We start from the raw sequence: 12,112 nt of genomic DNA on the forward strand, positions 1-12,112 counted from the left end.
CAGCAGTTGTCTCCAGGCAGCAAGGGGTGACTGCAAAGGGGTACAAGGAAGTTTCCGTGGATGCCGGAAACTTTCCATATCTTGCTCAAGTGATAGTCATGACAGTGGATACAAGTGTGAAAATGCATTGAGATGAGCACTTAAGATGTGTGCTATTTATTCTCTCCTGATTATATTTGCCTTCAGCAAAATATGTCTTTAAAAAAAAACCACCAGTCATTTCTTTCTTTTTTAAAAGAGAAAGGCAGGAGAGGGAGATAAGGGGAGAGAGAATCTCAAGCAGACTCCCTGCTTAACACAGAGCAGGACTTAATGCAGGTTCAATCTCACGACCCTGAGATCATGACCTGAGCTGAAATCAAGAGTTGTACACTCAGCAGACTAAGCCACCCAGGTGCTCCAAAATACGTCTTTTAAAATTAAAAAAATTTTGAAATAACTCATATCATCAATAATAATTTTAAATAATAATAATAATGTAGCAAACTGTGCATTTCCACTACCCAGCTTAAGAAATATAGCATCATCACCCTCTTAGAATCTTTACATTTTCCTCCCTCCCTCAGAGGTGAGCACCAGCTGGAACTCTGTATTCACATTCTGTGTTCTGTGTTCAGATTATTCCTTTCCTTTTCCTCTTAATTGTAACATGTCTGCCCAGTTCCTTTGCTTATTGTTTAGTGTGTCTGCTTAGGGACGCCATACAAATGGAATTGTTCTGTCTATATTTTTCTGACACTTGCTCTTTTCACTCACATTGTGTCTCTGACATTCATTCCCATTGTATGAAGTTATAGCTCATTTATTACCGTTGCTGTATAATATTCCAGTGTAGAGATACAATACAATTGGTTTATCATTCTTCTGTTGATGGACACTGGGTTACTTCTAGCTTCGGGCAAATAGTACTTGTGGGTGTCTTCTGGTACACATGAGCACAGGTTCCTTTAGGGTATAAACCCAGGGCAGGAGTTGCTGGGTTATGGCAAATGCATGTCTTCAGTTTATAAAATGATTCCAACTTCACTAGAAATTACTGGATAGTTTCCAAAGTGACACAACACAACACAACTCTTTGTGAGTTACACTGTCACCACAAAGTATAAAAATTCCAGTTGCTCCACATCCTCACCAAACCTTGGATTATAGGACTTTTAAATATTTGGAGACAAGAATAGGAATCACAAGCTCAGGTGCCTAGAATAACCAGCGACTGGCCTGGGGGCACAGCATGGAAGGTGGAGATTACAGCAAACTGGAACACATGCATCCTATCTGAAAGAGGTGGCTTTGGCTCTGCTTCCTGACTGTGGTTGGGTGAGAATGCAGAACCCAGGGCTGCCAGAGTTCTGGAATATTCCAAAGAAGCCAGAAATCCAGATTTTTACATGAAATCTGATTTTGAAATCAGCAACTATTTCAGATTTGCTTAAAACACTGTCTTGTACCAAGTACATTGGTGTGCCAAACTGTAACTATTCTAATAGATAGAGTGCCTTAAAATTCAATTTCACTTAATTTATAACTATTGGAATTTATTGGAACTTTGGCAAATGATCTCAGCTCTCCACAGTTTATGGGCTTGTGTGCTCTGTAGACTGCCATTCCTTATTGGTGGGAGCTCATCATTCTTCTGATTTATTATTCAGAAAGCTCAAATTTCCGGAAGTCCACTGTCTCAAAGGAACAAGGGTAATGAGGTGCTATTCCAATCTTCTGTTAAGTCGAACCTTATTCATTTTAAACTACTGGAAGAAATCATCCCCTTCTTCATGCTTACAACCCTCCTGTAACCTGTGCTCCACTCAGCAGCCAGACGGATTCTTTCAGAATATAAATCAGATGATGTGGCTTCCCTTGTCTGAGTCCTTCAATCCACACCTGTCACCCTCGTAGACAGTCCAAACTCTTGACCAAGAGCCCCTCGTCGCATCTTTGCCACATACTCCGCTTCCCACCCCACCCCCAACTCATCCATCTCCCCAAGCTCAGTCTCAACTCAGGGTTTTTGCACATGCTGAACCCATTCATTATCTCCCCTGCCTCTGATTTTCCATGGATGGTTCATTCTTAGCCTCCAGGTCTGGCAATAATGTCACCTTCCCACAAAGATCTCCTCTGACCACTTACCTAAATAGCAGATCACTCCCTCTGATGCCCTCCCTACGACCCCCTTTGGATGTCCTTTGTACTCCACCATCTGCAATCATCTGACACATTTGTGTTCGTATTGCTAACTACCTACCCTAGCATGGGATCAGCTTCTGTTCCCTGCCCCCGGTGTGGGGCCTGGCATACAAGCAGCTTTTGAATGGACAGATGTGTCTGAAGCACCTACTGTGTGCAGTACCTGTGTACTGGGGGCAATAGTAGGGTGAGATATAGCATCACCCTGGCCCAGACCTTGGGGAGACAGGACTGAGAGGAGGTTGAATCATCCATAAAGAGCCACAGTGTAAGGCAGAAAATGCCATACTTCGTGCAAGGCAAGGGTGTAGGCCAGGTGTCCTGATACGGCCGAGCTGGCTGTTTGCAGCTTGCATCTATTTCAACTGGTTGCCATGAGCCCCGACAGTTGTGAAATATTCTTTTTCTTCCTAGAAAGAGGTAGAGGTGAGAGCAAAGTCTAGCAGACAACTTTGGGTCACAGGGTCAGAATCCCAGGCCCAGTCTTGGGAAGTCTCAGTGTGGACAAGGGATGGAAACCCCCATTCCCAGAGTCAGGGAGAAGTCAGCACTATCCTATGCGTGAAAGAGGTCGGTCAATGCTATGACTCATTGGTAGCAGGTCCTGCCGGGGGCTCCAAGGCCAAGAGGCTGGAGTCTAGTCTGGGGACATGGTGGGGTAGAGGGTGGTGGATGCCTTCCTGGCAGATAGAAGGGAGTCAGCAGGGGCCAGGTAAGCAGGTGAGGGATGGGGGACTGAGATGCAGGAAGGCACCAGGGTACCCAGGCCTCATGATGTCCCCATCTGCCCTCTGACAGCACTGGGATTTAATTTCAATGCCCTCCTCCCAACACTCGGGGGACCTCCACTCTGAGCCTGAGATGTCGCCACACCTGTCAGCTTTCCTGTGGGAGATAAGAGTGCTCATCCCAGTGTATCAAGGACCTCTCTGCAGGCTCAGTGACCTCTAAGGGCCACTCTGTGGGCAGTGGGCTGTGTGGGGGAACATGCTTAGGAAGGCAGTGAAGGGACCACATTTATGAAGCACCAGCTGTATCCCAACCCATGAGGAAACCAGAGAGGTTAAGGGAGTTGCTGAGGGTCGCCCAGCAACAAATACAGAGACTTGAACTCAGTTCTTCCTATCCCAGGTCCCGGGATCATGATACAAAGCGCTAATTGTAGGCCTGGTACTGTGTGGAAATCTATTGTGTAGACGCTAGCACATCCAATCCCCACAACAACCCCGTGAGGCAAGTAGAGGGACTATCTCAATTTTTCGGAAGAGCAGTCTGAATGTCAGAGAAGTTAAGAAACGTGATCAATGGCTGAATCAGAATGATAATGATGTTTGTAGTGATAGCAGTAGTAGCCAACACTTACACGGTGATTACTCTGTGCCCAGTACTGGCCTAAGTGCTTTGCTTATGCAGCTAACTTTTTTTTCTTTTAGATTTGATTGATTGATTGAGAGGGGGGGGAGACTGCGAGAGCACAGGCTGAGGAGAAGGGAGGGGAGGGGTAGAGGGAGAGGGAGAAGCAGACTCCCTGTAAGCGGAGAGCTGAGTGGGGGGCTCCATCCCACAACCCTGAGATCACGACCAGAGCTGAAACCCAGAGTCAGATGCTTAACCAGCTGAGCCGCCCTGCTAACCTTTTTAATTCTGGAGTGAGCAGGGGCCAGGTCAGATTTACTCCAGGAGTATATCTGGAGCCACCCTTCCAGATATATGCTGTTCTCCACACTAGCCCATTGTACAGATCAGGAGACCAAGGGAAAAGTGGTTAAGTCTGAGCCTAGGTCTGCCTGACTCCTGAGACAGGACCATAACATGCCTGCTGGTGGCGCGGCCCCCCACGTTCTGAAGTGACCGGTTCAGACTCGTTCTGCTGTCCTGGAAGGCAGCACCAAGGCCTCTCACCTTGAGAGGTGACTTGAGAGGTGACTCTCGCCTCGGGCAGATGTGTGTGTGTGTGCACAAACCAAGAAGGTCAAGGATGCTGTGGGATGGGGACCGCATGGAGGTGCCTCTCGCCTTCCATGCTGTGCAAGGGCAAGTGTCCATGTTACATGACCCACAGGATCCCCCAGCTGGTGGCTCCCGCACACCCGGTGGGTAGGTGGGCACCGGCAGGGGTACAGGGGGATGGTTTGGCCCAGAATGTATCAGCTACCCCAATTCTGGAGGCTTCTCAGGGCCCAGTCCTGCCCTGCCCTTGGCTTTGGAAGGCAGCAACCTCCCCTGAGCCAGGGCTGGGCACACCAAGGAGCTGCCTGGCAGCCAGCAAAGCGGAAAACATTGCTCTAATTAGTCTAATATGTGCGCTATGTGAAGTGTGCTTCTGGGACGGCCCCAAAATGTTGCAGGTTCCTGAACCACAGTGGGCCAGCTGGGCCTGGCTGCTCGGTGGGAAGCCTGAGGCCTGCCGGGCTGGAGACTGCTGTGGGGCGTCCGTCCGTCCTTCTTTCTTCCCTTAGACATGGACTGAGCACCTATTGATTGCCAGGTTCACCCTGCCTTGGGTCCTGAATGTTGGTGTTCGTATCTTAGTTCCATTCCTTAAAGTTCCTGGGGTGGGCACGGCCTGCTGTCTTCCAATGTAGTGACGTGGAGAGAAGGGCTCTGACAGCTCTGGTTTCGAATTCAGAGACTGCCATTTGCTCACTGTGTAACCTCAGGTCAGTTGCTCCCTACTCTGCAAAATGGGCTGACAACGCAGCCTGTGCAGGGTGTGGCCATCAGGGCCCCCCTCAAGGGAGGTTAAAGTCTCACCTCCTTCAGGAAGCCTTCCAACTTAGGGATCCTAAATCCCAAATAGCTTCTTCCTGCTGGACTCTGGCAGTGCCTGCCCTGAACACACAGTGGGACCGTCAGGGCACATGTTTGCCCAGGGGAACTGAGACCCTCTCTGGGGAGTCACCTGAGACAACACAGTGAGCCAATGGCAGAGTCAGTGCTAGATCTGAGGCCTCAGGACTCCCTCTCCAGTGCTCTTCTTAAAATAGGGCTTTCCGGAGGCAGCGCAGCTGGTGGTGAAGAGCATGGCTTGGAAGTTTGATTAGCCTGAGTCTGAATTCCCAACTTTCCTGCTTCTCAGCTAGGGGACTGGGGGGCAGCTAATTTCATCTCACAGGACCTCAGTCTCTGCATCTATAAATGGAGGTAAAAATAATATAGTGGTTAGAGTGCTTGTTGCAGCAGGCCCTTGGGGGAAGCCAAGGGTGTGAGATCCACTGCCCCCACCCCCCCGCACCCCGGGTCTTGGCTGTGAATAGATACTCCCCACCCTGGGAAGCCAGAGGTGAGGTCAGCCATGGTGAGCATGAGAAAGAAGGCGGGCCCTGGAGACACCCTGGGTCAAAGCCTGGCTTTATTCCTTCTCAGCTGTGTGACTTTGTGCAAATTCCTGAACCCCTCTGGGCCTCAGTTCCCCATCTGCTAAAACAAAGTTAGTATAGAAATTCTCCTCGTTGAGAGTGGGGTGAGTTAATATTCATGAAATGCTTAGAACAGTTACCTGGAGGCAAGGCTTACAGGTGAAATAAGATACAAATGTCCACCTTGTGTCCTTCTCCCTGACCAGGTCCCTGTGGGAGGTCTAATGCCTTCCTTCCTAGAGGGTTCATGAGGAAGTGGCACACCCACGGGATGGGGCATCTGGGACGCTGGCCCCTGACCCAGCCCCCTCAGCTGTCTCTCGGGCAGAGAGTAAGCTCTGGGCTGGGCAGGGGGTGTCCTGGCTGCAGTCCCTGGGTGAGCAAAGATTAGAACACTCATATCTACTCATGATCTTTTTAAAAAATCCATTTGAGTATGTGCTTTCTATATTTTTTAAGATTTTATTTATTTATTCATGAGAGACACACAGAGAGAGGCAGAGACACAGGCAGAGGGAGAAGCAGGCTCCCTGCAGGGAGCCCCGTGTGGGACTCACGCCCTGGGCCTAAGGCAGAGGCTCAACCGCTGAGCCACCCTGGCGCCCCGAGTATGTCTTTCCGGGATACATCACGTGCTAGTTGAGGAGCGCACCTATGCTGCATAAACACATATCCATCTGTAGGGGCTGTGTGTTCATTCAAGCTGGGAGACCCTTGACCTAAATTAATAGCAATCATCGCTAGGAGCCAGACACTCTCGAAGCACCTCAAGTACATCCTTTCATTCAGTCCTCTAGTGACCTAGAGGGTGGGTGCTGGCATTGTACCTACCTTCCAGGTGAGGCGAGCAAGAAAACGAGGTGACTCTCCCAGATCCTGAAGCTGGAGACAGCGCAAGGTCCACACCCCTGCAGGCCATGCCCCAGAGTCTGGGCCCACTGGGTGGTAGTGCTGCTGATTTTAACCTAAAAGGTCTAAAATGAAAGAAAGGATCGCCGGCATGAAGATTACTTTTCTTCCCGCATTCCCCAAAATGCACACATGCACACCACCACCACCACCACCTACTTGTACTCCTTCTGGCTTGTTAGAGAAATTGATGCTCCTACTAGGCCCCAGTTCCTGTAAACACAGACTCCTGCTCCCGCTGCAATGTCTACACCTCCAGTTACACCCCCTTCTCTCGATTCACACGGTTTGTCCACTGCCCACCCTGAGATGGGGAGGGATTTTTGCTCGTTGCAGGAGAACTAGCAGAGAGCACAGATGATGCCGGCACGCAGGACATCTGTTTGTCTATCTGTGGGAGGCAGCGCACCCATGTCTCTGCTCCCTGGCATTGGCTAGTGGAGCCCATCTGACTCCTCTCCGCAGTAGCATGCAGGAGGTGCCCGTAAACACTTCCTGTGAGAAGGAATGAAGGGGCCAGTCCTGTGAGGGCCCTCCTCTGTGAAAATAAAAAAAGTCCAGTCCAGTCCAGAAAGCCGGCCAGGTGCCAGTTTGGGTCCCGCTACTGGCTAAGCTCAGAATCCAGCTCCGCAGAAGATTCTGAGGATGTAAGGGGGAAGCGAGGGGACCATGAGAGGCCAGTGCCTCTCACCACTCAACCTCATTTTACGGAAGGCTGAGGCCCAGAGAGACACTGTGAGTTGGAGAGAGTCTCTGACAAGGCCAGGGCATGGCCTGGGTCATTGGATGAACGAGCGTGAGCAGATCACAGCCTGCCCCTTGCCAAGGACCAAACCCAACCATGTGGACCCCTCCCCAGAGTTTATAGGACCTGGCAGGAGGAGGTCACTTGCTTTGGCCCTCAGAAGGGGCCTGGAAACAAGCTGAGGATGGGTCTTACTTCTCTCACCCCTGCTCGGTGGGGGTGGCAAGGGTGGTAGTGTCCTCCCTACAGTCCCAAGGAGGAGGCCGGGCCAGGCGGTTCAGATGAGGTGCTGGAGGCAGATACACCTGCCTCAGCCCCGGCTCTACCCCTCCGATGTGGCCTTGGGCAGATGAGCGCCTCTCTCCGAGCCTCAGTTTATCCATCTGTACGACAGGAATGAGAACAAAGTGACAGTCCCACTAATAACAACCATGACCATCCCTCACCTGGGAAACATCGGGAGATGGTGGCATTAGTATTAGCGCTGTGGTTATCATCATGACTCGGTTTACTGCCCAAACACGGCGGGCTGCAGAGGGCACGGAAATGCCCCCGAGGCGGAGGCGGAGGCGTCGGGCAAGGAGCTGTGGCCTGGACACGGGATCTCTCTCTCTCTCTCTCTCTCTCTCTCTCTGTCTCTGAGCTTGTAATTGTCTCGAGCGCAGTGCCACAGATAAAAAACATTTGTGCCTTTGGGCTGCGGGGCCCCTCTGTCGCTGGCCTGTGCAGTGCTTGTTCCCTTTCCTCCTCTCCGCCCCGGCTTGTCTTCTCCGGTGGACGCCACCATCCTCCGGTGCGCAAGGCCTGCTCCTTTGTGCACCTTCCTGCAAAGGGCACACGCGTCTAGTTTCCAGGACCCACGTTCGCAGGAAATCAATCACACGGAGAAAGGCAGAAAGGACGCCTGCAGAGCTTTGTGAATTTTCACAACCTGAACACTCTCGTGTCACCCAATGTCGCAGCGGCTCCCAGGAGCCCCCGCAGTCGCCCCAAAGAAGGGCTGCTTTCCTGACTTCTAACACCATAGAATCGACTCGGCTGTGTTTGAACTTTATACCCACGGGATCACGCACCGCGTCCCCCCTGTGTCTGGCTCCTTTTGCCCAACAGATCCGCGCAGGTGGGTGCAGGGCTCCTTCCAGTTTGTTCCCTCGGCTGTCGCTATTCCCTCGCGTGAAGCCGCTACGGAGCACCTGCCTTCTGTGTCGCTGGCCGCGTGCAGTGTTCCCAGCCGACGGCTGTTCCAAACGGTGCTGCGCGCCTCTGAACAAGGTTTTCGGTGACCATAGCGCGGACCTCTGGGACCTCTGTCGGGAAACTCGCTCCGGGTGGGGTCGCAGGGCCCCACCCGCGGCGCGCACGCTCAGCTTTGCTAGTTCCGCTGCTGCTCCCGGCGGCGGCTCCACCCCCTGCAACCTGCTGCTGATGCCCTCATCTAGCCATTATCATGGGCGCACCCGGAGTCCTAATTTCTCTAAACGATAGTGTTTCCTTTTACCCTCTCCCCACCACCCCCGTGGCCCCCGTGACTCTCCTAAGAGCTGGAAGCAACAGCCGAACCCTTTATATCCACCAGGCTTCAGAGCTTAATCCTGTTACCTCACTTAATCACACTGCCCAGGGGGGAAGTACCATCTTTCAGATGATGAAACTGAGGCACGGAGAGGGAAAGAACCCCCCACCCAAGACACAGCTGACCGTCTCAGTTAGCAGGAGGAGAAGGGGTCAAGCTGAAAAGCTTCAGCATGACTCAGGAGTGCTACAGCTCGACCTCTCCTTTGCCTAAAATTGTGACTGAGGGGCAGGCAGGGGCCCCTGTGCCTGTCCTCATTGCCCTGATTCTGGGAAAATCCTAGTCTTTCCCTGGCCTCTGTCTTCCTATCTTTAAAATGAAAGCATCCAGCCCCAGGCACAAAGAAGCACATGTTTGCTGCATTAAATGACATTTGCCATCTCACGTCCAGACCCCACAGCAGGCCAGGTGGTCTTCACGTGATATCTCAGGTGCCTCTCATACCATCCCTTCAAACTGTGTATGGAAATCTCCCTGTCATAGCCAAGGACATTGAGATTCAGGGAGGTGGACACACTTGGGCAGAGTCAGACAGCAGGTGACAATGCTGGGAGTTTGACGTGACCCATTGGCATGCCGGACCCCTCAGGGGTCCCCTATGTGGGACTTTGTAGAATCTACAGGACTCCTTAGGTGTTGGGATGTATTTTTTAATTGTTGAAGAAAGATATTATTCATTTTTTATCCCAAATTAAGAGGGAGCAAAACGTTAGCTACAGAGTTACTATATGTTCGAGCAATTCCGTTCCTAGGAACAGAATACTCAAGAGAATTGAAGATATACATCCACATATTAGTATTCATAGCAGCATTATATTAATAGCTAAAAAAGTAGTTACAAAGCCAAATGTCCATCAATTGATTAATGAATAAACAAAATGCAATATAGCTACACGATGGAATGTTACTGAGTAACAAAAAGGAATACGGTGCTGACACAGGTCGAAGTGTGGAGGGACCTCGAACAGATGATGTCACGTGAAAGAAGCCAGTCACAAAAGGCCACAGATTGTATGAGTCCACTTATATGAAAAACACAGACTAGGTTAGTCAGAGAGAGTAGGGTAGTGATTTCCTAGAGCTGAGGATGGAGAGGTTGGGATGGGGAGTGAATGCTAATAGATTCGGGGTTTCTTTTGGTGTGATGTATTAGGTGGTGGTAATAGTTGCACAATTCTGTAACTATGCTAAAAAGCACTGAATTGCACATTTCAAATGGGTGAATTTTATGGCATATGATTATATCTCAATAAAACAGGTTTTTTTAAGATTTTATTTATTTATTCATGAGAGACACGGGGCGGGGGGGGGGGGCAGAAACATAGACAGAGGGAGACTCAGGCTCCATGCAGGGAGCCCAATATGGGACTCGATCCCAGAACTCCAGGATCACGCCCCAGGCCAAAGGCAGGCACCAAACCGCTGAGCCACCCAGGTAGCCCAAGAGTTTTTTGTTTTTTTTTAACTGAAAGTGAGTGGCTGACCATGAAGCATGCTGGACAGAGCACCCTTGGGGGGCTTTCTGCAAGCCTGTTACTGCCCTCGCCCCCACAGTCTGCCTCTTGAATTGGGCAATGTGCCCCTTGCCACCCTGTACTGCCAACTGTTTTTAGTGCATAACAAAGGGTCATCGGAATGAATTTGATGTCCAGGCTTCACTCACAGTGGCCTCGTTTGCAGGAAAAATTCTTGGCCCTCTCCCTCGTTGTTTGTCTTTCTAGGCCCCCAGCACCATCTCTTCTGGTTCATTAATTCTTTTATTTATTCATCAGGCATTTATTGAGCATCTACTGTGTACTAGGTTCTGAGACCATGAGACCTCTGGAAGTAAATGTGTTGTCAAGGAAACAGACCCAGGAAGAGAAACCTGGGATCTGATATGATACAGATGGCCATGTAGTTGATGATGATGATTGATTGATTGATTGATTGATTGATTTATAGATTTTATTTATTTATTCATGAGAGACAGAGAGAAAGAGAGAGGCAGAGACACAGGCAGAGGGAGAAGCAGGCTCCATGCAGGGAGCCTGACATGGGACTCAGTCCCGGGTCTCCAGATCACCCCCAGGGCTGAAGGTGGCGCTAAACCGCTGAGCCACCTGGGCTGTCCTCGATGATTATTCATTGAGTACCTACTACACACTGGACCTGTGTTAGGGGCTGGGATCATCATGGTGTGAGGGCAGCAGCATGGCCATGACTTGGGTGCCCAGACTACAGCTGCATTGCCCAGGTTCAGGTCCTGGCTCTGTCAGTGATCAGTTACGCGACCCTCTCTCTCTCTGTAAAGTTAGGATGGAAACAGAATCTATGGTCTAGGCTACAGTGAAAATTAAACGACTCAGTATATGCAAAGTGCCTGGACCAGTGCCTAGTCCCTACTAAAGACTAGGTACAATTTGACTATCATCACAATTGTCATTGTAGTTCTGCTAGATGTGGACATCCTGGGGGATGCAGTCGGGATTCCAGCTTGTCAGGTGATGGTGGACAGAGGGTGTAACAAGCAGAGGGGATGGCTTGCCCAGGGGCCTTGGGCAGAGCGACTGTAGGGGTGCAATGCACAGAAGAGGTGGTGAGGATGAGAGATGAGATAGATTCTGTGAGCCTGGGAACCTCTGGTTCTCTCTGCAATGGCCCCACAACTACTCTGGTGCGATGGGGGGCTTTCTCTCCAGGTCCCCAAGCAACCTCACAGCCTTGAAGTCAGGGGAGGCTTCTGAAGCCAGCCCAGGGGGAAGGGGTCAGTGTACGTGGGTGGCGAGAGGCGGAGGACAGAGCTGGATGCCACCTGCCAAGGGTCTAGGTGGGCAGGAGGAATTGGCTTCATGGATTCCCTCAGTCCGTCATCACTACCTCTATGAAGTGGGCATATCATTATCCCCATTTTACAGATGAGAACTCTAGGGCGTGGAGAAAAGAAGCACCTGGCCAAGATCACCCAGCCAGTGAGCAGAGGTGCTGAGGTTCAAACCCACCTCTATTTCCCTGAACCCCACATCCTTAGCCACCAAACCAGGGAGGACGGTGGTGGCTACAGACGCTGGGGCCTTAGGTTAGGGTCAGAGTCAAGTCTTGCATTACACTGGGGTTAGACTTCCCATGAGTCCCAAGCAGCCCCTGCCTCTCCCTAATGGAAGCAGCAACTGCACACTCACCTACCAGGTGGCCCAAGGAGCATTTGGAAGTGCCGAGCGCCTTCCAAGTGTCCGGGACAGACACACTCTGTCTAGGTGACTACAAGCAAAGCCTTCTTGCTCTCTGGGCCTCAGGTCACAGATGAGGAAACGTGATTTCTAAGTCCCTTTCATCTGGAGATTCCTGAAAATGTTCACT

General features: G+C 50.9%; 1 long non-coding RNA gene across 1 annotated transcript in view; it reads right to left on the reverse strand.

Annotated features, from left to right (window-relative positions):
- LOC125753125 (uncharacterized) overlaps positions 1–6,979 on the reverse strand; it is a 24,913-nt gene extending 17,934 nt beyond the window's left edge. The window contains exons 1-2 of the long non-coding RNA XR_007404183.1: positions 6,615–6,979; positions 6,378–6,520 (exon numbers count right to left, since the gene is read on the reverse strand). This is a non-coding gene — a long non-coding RNA (uncharacterized LOC125753125). The remainder of the gene's footprint in view (positions 1–6,377; positions 6,521–6,614) is intronic.
- Positions 6,980–12,112: the final 5,133 nt, after the last annotated feature.

Source organism: Canis lupus, chromosome 20 (assembly GCF_003254725.2).
Source record: "Canis lupus dingo isolate Sandy chromosome 20, ASM325472v2, whole genome shotgun sequence".
Classification (NCBI taxonomy): domain Eukaryota; kingdom Metazoa; phylum Chordata; class Mammalia; order Carnivora; family Canidae; genus Canis; species Canis lupus.